Source organism: Mus caroli, chromosome 8, assembly GCF_900094665.2.
Source record: "Mus caroli chromosome 8, CAROLI_EIJ_v1.1, whole genome shotgun sequence".
Lineage (NCBI taxonomy): Eukaryota > Metazoa > Chordata > Mammalia > Rodentia > Muridae > Mus > Mus caroli.
The window spans coordinates 64,125,155-64,132,150 of NC_034577.1; positions in this window are offsets into that span (position 1 = coordinate 64,125,155).

The following is a 6,996-nucleotide window of genomic DNA, read 5'->3' on the forward strand; positions in this document are numbered from 1 at the left end:
TTCTCTGACTCCTGACCAGGGGCACCTAGAGAAGTCTACGCTGGACCGGCCAATCCCTTGCAGGCCCAGCTGCCTCTCCCTGCCTGGATAGGTGGCCATCATGTGAGGGCGGAGCCAATTTGAAGCAGAGCAAGACTGCACTGTCAGGGTCGCAAAGAGTGAGTACCAGGTCTTCGGGACTTCACACTCCTTGTGTAAGGACTTTGGAGGAAGTGGTGGATGGTTTCGTGAAGATAAAGTACCAAAAAGACGGTGTGAGGAAACAGGCTGGTCACCACTGTGGGACTCTGCTCTTGGTAAGACTGTGAGGAAAGTGCTGTAGCTCCTCTCCCTAAATCATGCCTCCTGTGCCCTGGCTAGTCTACATAAACTGTATGCTTTCTTCAGGTGCCCAGGATCCTCACATAGCCTGTAAGCAGTCTGGACCAGATTCCCGAGTGTCAACAGAAGAACAAATTGAAACTCAGAGATGGCAAGCATCTAAGCCAAGTTGCACAGCTCAAAACAATCTCAGGCTTGTCAGACCTAAAGCCCAAAGCTTTTCCCCTCTACAATGTTGTCTCACCCTACTGAGAACAGTGCCCTGTCAAGACAGGGGCATTGATAGTGCTGGGATCTCAAGGCATGAGGTGGTTCTATACCAGAAGCACCCTGAAACATTTTTAATGGCCATCTGTTTCTCCTCCTATACCCAGTATACTCTTCCCAGCAGACTGCCTATTCACTTCCTGGCCCCCTGAGATTGCTCTGTAGGTATTGAAGAGCTGGCTCCAAATACAGCTGCTGAGAAAGAAGATAAGTGAGAGATAACTCCCTCTACATCCTCAGTGCCTCCTCCAGCCAGACAGCCAGGATGTCAGGTGGCTAGAGCCCTCAATAGAGTCACAGTGTCCTATGCCTGTCATCCAAACACTTGAAAGGCTGAGAAAGGAATGTAGTTCAAGGCCCACTTGGGCTACAGTGAAAGCCTCCACCATCATTCCAACTCTCTTGTGGCCTCCTTGGGTACCCACACTCACATGTACATATCCATACAAAGACATGAACATGCATACACACAATTTAAAATAAAAATCATGGTGATTCATATCTTAGTCACTGTTCTATTACTGTGAAGAGACACCATGGCCAAGACAATTCTTAGAAAAGAAATCATTTAATTGGGGCTGGCTTACAGTTTCAGAGGTTCAGTCCATTGTCATCATGGTGGAAACATGGCAGCACACATAGCAGTGGAGCAATAGCTGAGAGCTTTACATCCTGGCCCACAGATAGGCAAGCAGAGAGAGAATGGACCTAGCATGGGCTTTTGAAACCTCAAAGCCTCCGTGACAAACTTCCTCCAACAAGGACAAACTCCCTAATGATGACAATACTTTCAAACAGCTCCACTCCCTGATGACTAGACCTTCAAATATATGAGCTTCTGGGGTCTGTGATGGCTATTCCTGGTTGTCGACTATATCTGGAACTACAATCCAGAAATGTATGGTATATCTATGATCCAAATCTTGAGACATAGTGGCCATGAAAAGTGTAGGCCCAGGCAAAGTGGCACATGCATTTAAACCCAGGAGACAGAGGCAAGCAGATCTCTGCGTTCAAGGCCAGCCTGGGACAGAGCAAGTCCCAAGTAAAGAACAGCTTAGGTCCAGGCATTGTGGTATACACCTTTAATCTGAGACATACCTTCTGCCTGCATAAGGACAATGGGAAAAAGTAAGGGTTCCTTTTTCTTTGCCTGCCTGCACTTACTTGCCAGCGCATCTGTTGGAACCTACTTCTTCAGGATTCCAGCCTATACAGAAGACCAGCTGACACACATAGCCTTGTGGGACTGAGCAACTACTAGACTCTTGGACTTCCCATTCACAGTTGCCCATTGTTGGAGTTGTTGTGTTATGCCAGGAAATGTTCATGAACCCCAAAAAGACCACCAAGGAGCCATATCCAATGCAATTGTGTTAGGATTTCTTTATTAAAGCTTGAGCTTGGGCCATACCACTGTCTCTGATGCAGGAGAATGGGAGGGAAACCTCTATCCCAGTTTCAGGCAAGCATTTATAGAGGCAAGAAAGGGGTACACATCTGATTAGGAGACAATTATGGCCTTTAATACAATTGGCTGCTCTTGTTTTCCTCATTTTGTTTTCCTCCTGAATGGTGGTTGTTAGGAAGTGAAATGAACCTCCAGTTGTAATCTGGAGGTGTATATTTGTTGGGGGTAACCTGGAAACTGGTGCTAGGTACCAGCTTGTTAGTTAACTTAAGTTCAACCTTAGGTCAGGTTCTCTAAGATGGAGTCTAAACCCAAAAGATTTGGTCTCTCACTCCCTCCTTTCTCTAGTAACAAGAAGGCCCAATCATGGGACTTCCTGAAGTTATTATTATATTTTAGAGGGAGTCAGTGTTGTCATCACTCAGCCCTCATGGTGTCCTTGGGGCTTGGGTAGGGGTTCCATCAGTGGGAGACAGGAGGGAGTCCTGAGGCTAAATTTTCCTCCTGCTGGTCAGGGTCATCTTCAACTGCAAATGGGTCTCTGATTTCACGCTGCAATCTTGTGACCTTTAGGGCAGTGGAGCAAGGGACGGGGCTAGGGGGGACCTGTTTTGTAGAGAACATGGAGTTTAGGCCAGACATGTTTATGAACCCATTGGACACCTTTGAGATTGTCTAGCAATTGGTGGTCCTCAAACTCAGTGATGACTTCTGCCTGTATGTTAAGAATAATGGGGGAGGGGGTTATCCCAAAACATGATTTTTAAAAAAGATTTATTTATTTATTATATGTAAGTACAGTGTAGCTGTCTTCAGACACTCCAGAAAAGGGTGTCAGACCTCATTACAGATGGTTGTGAGCCACCATGTGGTTGCTGGGATTTGAACTTAGGACCTTCGGAAGAGCAGTCGGTGCTCTTAACCACTGAGCCATCTCTCCAGCCCCCCAAACATGATTTTAAAAGGAGTGAATCCCATCTAGGAAGGTGAGTTTTATACCCGGTAGAGAGCAAAAGGAAGGAGATTTACTCAGTTGTTGTCAGTCTCTTAGGTCAATTTAGTTAAGGTCTCTTTTAGGGTTCTGCTCATTCTCTCTACTTGTCCTGAACTCTGGGTTACAATGAAGTTTCCAATTAATCCCCAGAATAGTGGCTAGTCCCTGATTTATCTAGGGCACAAAAGCTGGCCCATTGTCTGACTCTATCATCTGAGGAAGCCCATATCTCGGTAGCATGTCCTCTAAGAGCTTCTTTGTCACAGTGGTTGTAGTTTTATTCTTGGTGGGGAAAGCCTCAGTCCAACCTGAAAAGGTATCTATAAGCATCAGTAAATATTTATATCTAAATTTTCTGGTTTTACCTCTGTAAAATCTGCCTTTCAGTAGACTCTGAGCTTTGTGACTCTGAACCTATTAATAAAGTTCTTTTTAGCTGACTGGCTTTATAGTTCTTGACAATCTATAGTTCTTAGCTATCTTTGAGTTGGCATCTCAATCCTGATATTAGCATGTCATATCAAATCCTGCATTCTCTGGATGCCCATGTGGGAAGAGCAGTGGATCTTCTGAAGTACATGCAGTTTCATTTCTCCTGGCACATTGAGTTTGTAACAAGAAAAAGGAAGACCAGCCAGGCGTGGTGGCACATGCCTTTAATCCCAGCACTCAGGAGGCAAAGGCAGGCAGATTTCTGAGTTCAAGGCCAGCCTGGTCTACAAAGTGAGTTCCAGGACAGCCAGCGCTATACAGAGAAACCCTGTCTCGAAAAACAAAACAAAACAAAACAAAACAAAACAAAACAAAACCCAAAAACCCAAAAGAAGAAAGAAGAAGAAGAAGAAGAAGAAGAAGAAGAAGAAGAAGAAGAAGAAGAAGAAGAAGAAGAAGAAGAAGAAGAAGAAGAAGAAGAAAGACCAAATACTCACAGGAGGAAATATGGAGACAAATGTGGATCAGAGACTGAAGGAAAAGCCATCCAGAGACTGCCCCACATTGGGATCCATCCCATATACAGCCGCCAAACACATATACAGACACTATTGTGGATGCCAGGAAGTGCTTGCTGCTGGAAGCCTGATATGACTGTCTTCTGAGAGGCTCTGCCAGAGCTTGACAAATACAGAGGTTGGTGCTCACAGCTAATCATTGGACTGAGCTCAGGGGTCCCCAATGTAGGAGTTGGAGAAGGAACTGAAGGAGCCGAGGGGTGTTGCAGCCCCATGGAGGCAGAAACAGTATCAACAGGACAGATCCCCCAGAGCTCCCAGGGACTGGACCACCAACCAAAGAATACACATGGAGGAACCTATGACGCTGGCCACATACGTGGCAGAGGATGGCCTTGTTGGACATTGCCAGGAGCCATGGCCTCAATCATGGCCTTGTGGAAAAATTATAGCTTACATAAACAGAGAGAACATTTGTGGTTAAAACAGAAAGAATATTTTTGGTTGAAGAGGGCACTATGACCAATGATTCCAGAAACTGAAGATTGCCGCCTGGCATTCAGAGAGCCCCCAGGCTCTTTCCCTTTCCCTTGAAGCTTCCTCTTGCTTAGGCTTATATTGCCACCCCTGAATAAAGTTTTTCATAGCTTGATCAGGCAATTGTCTTGCTCTCATTGTTTGTGTCTCTTGACCCTCTCACTCTTTCTCCCCTACCCTAGGTCCCTGTTGATTATCCCTTCAGGTCAGGGCAGGACATCTGTAGAAGTTGGAAGCTGGGCTTGTCCTTATGGGAGTTTCTGCCATAAGGGACATATGACTCCTCGTCCCAGAGGCAAATGACACAAGCCAAGCTTATGGGACATCCCCGGGAGAAAACCAGGAGGTGGGAACAGAGAGGGCTGGAGCTTCTCACCTCTCCTTTCACCCTGCAGACAAGGACATCAACAACTGCAGTCTGTCCCATGAGACCAGCCTCTGGCCCATTACCCCTGAACCTCAGTCTTCATAGCTGGAATACAGGTCTCATAAAGCTCTCCAGGGCTTTTCAAGAATTCTATCAGACAAATCTAGGCCCAAATCTAGGGTTGGAGCACAGCTCAATAGGTTAATTGTTTGCCTTGCAAGCACGAAACCCTGTGACTCCTGGACTCCTGAATTCCCAGGACCCCTGGAAAAGACTGGGCCTAAGCCATCAAGGTGGTTGAGCAGGTAAAGCCGCTTGCCCTGAAGCCTGAATTCAAGTCTGGGATCTAGGAGGGTAAGAGCATGACCTTCACATGTTCATAACATGCACACCAAGTCTTAATTAAAAAAAAAAAACAAAACGGGCATGGCTACCTGAGAATTGGGACATAAAGGTGGATGGATCCTTGAGGCACAGTGGCCAGCCAGCTTACACTACCTGAAGAACTCAGATCAGTGAGAGATCCTGATTCAAAACATAAGACTGACTTCCATACATATGCACCCTCGTGCACATGCATACACTGTACATACATACATATTCCTATACATACATGCACACAAAACCTATCATATCAATACATATAACAGTAGTGTCTGGCAATCCTCCTACCTCAGTCTGAGTACTTCGATTACACTCATGTGCGCCACCATGCCTGTCTCCTGGGTCTGCAGACTAACATTCATGCTGTTTCCCTTTAGAGCCTCACCTCTCTCTTCCTCTGAGATCATTACCTGGAACTGAGTCCAAACTGGCTACACAAATGCAAGCAAGTAGTTACCCTCTGTGTTCTCTTCTCTTCCTTAAAATGGGGAGGTGGGGTTATACCTACTTCAGTGAGCCACTTGAGCTCCTAAAATTTCCCTAGCCTGCAGCTTTGGACTCAGAACACAGAATCTGACATATAAGATCCCTGTCATCATGGTGCTTATGTCTGATGGGGGAAGCCTACAGGTAACAGCACAGTCATATGGTGGACCATTTGGAAGGAATTAGCATAGCAAAGACCTACTAGAATGAAGGACTGTGCAGGACACAGTGATAGGGGAGAGGGACAAGCAGTGACCTCAGACAGAAACCTGAGTGACAGAGAGGTACACACTGTCTAAGGCTGCAGCCGAATTGGGATCAGCAGGCAGACCAGCTGAAACACACCTACATGCCTATTGCACCCTTCCCCTGCAGAGCTGAGATAAACAGTGTGTAGTAACTTCCCGTGGTAAGGGAAGTGGAGGGGGAAGGAGAAGCAGCCAAGCAACAAACCACACTGCAGCACCCCAGGTAAGGCCAGAGTGCCTCTTACATTCCCTAGCCCCCCTGCAGTGAGGCTGAGAGTGATCCACCAGACCAGAGCCAGTTCAGAGCTAGACCTGCAGCAGGAAGCACCCATATCCTATATGGCAGGGATGCCAGGGATCATATGAATGGCCTCATCAGTCTCGCTGTTCCTTTTTCCTCATAAATCACAAGTCATCATATAGGGCTGACGAAATGGCTCAGCGGATAAGGTCACTTGGCACCAAACCTAGCAACCTGTGTTCAGTCCCTGAGACCCACACGGTGAGGAGCAAACTGTCTCCCACACGTTGTCCTCTGATCTCCACATGTGATATGACACATGCACACATGCACACATACATACATACATACATACATATGATTTTTTTTAATTAGTCTTGGTTTTGTCCACATCCTGGGGCTTCTCTGCATCCACAGTGTCATGTCCCAACCATGAGCATGGTCTCCATTTGTGGGTTTCCATTCATGTCTCTAAAAAGCTTTGTTTAAGAGCTTTTTAAAGCTTCCTTAAGATTTATCATGTGGGGCCTTCACAGGGTAAGTGAGAGAGCACTATGCAGAAATCTCCCCTCACTGTGGATCCCAGGAATGGAAAGAACTCAGGTTGTCAGGTTTGAAGGCAAGCACCTTTAGCTGTTGAGCTATCACCAGCCCAGATTGGTTGCTTTCCAAATGATAAAAATATCTGTTGGTTGTGCTGTAAGATCGAGAATTGACAAGTGGGACCTCATGAAACTGCAAAGCTTCTGCAAGGCAAAAGACACCATCAATAAGACAAAAAAACCACCAA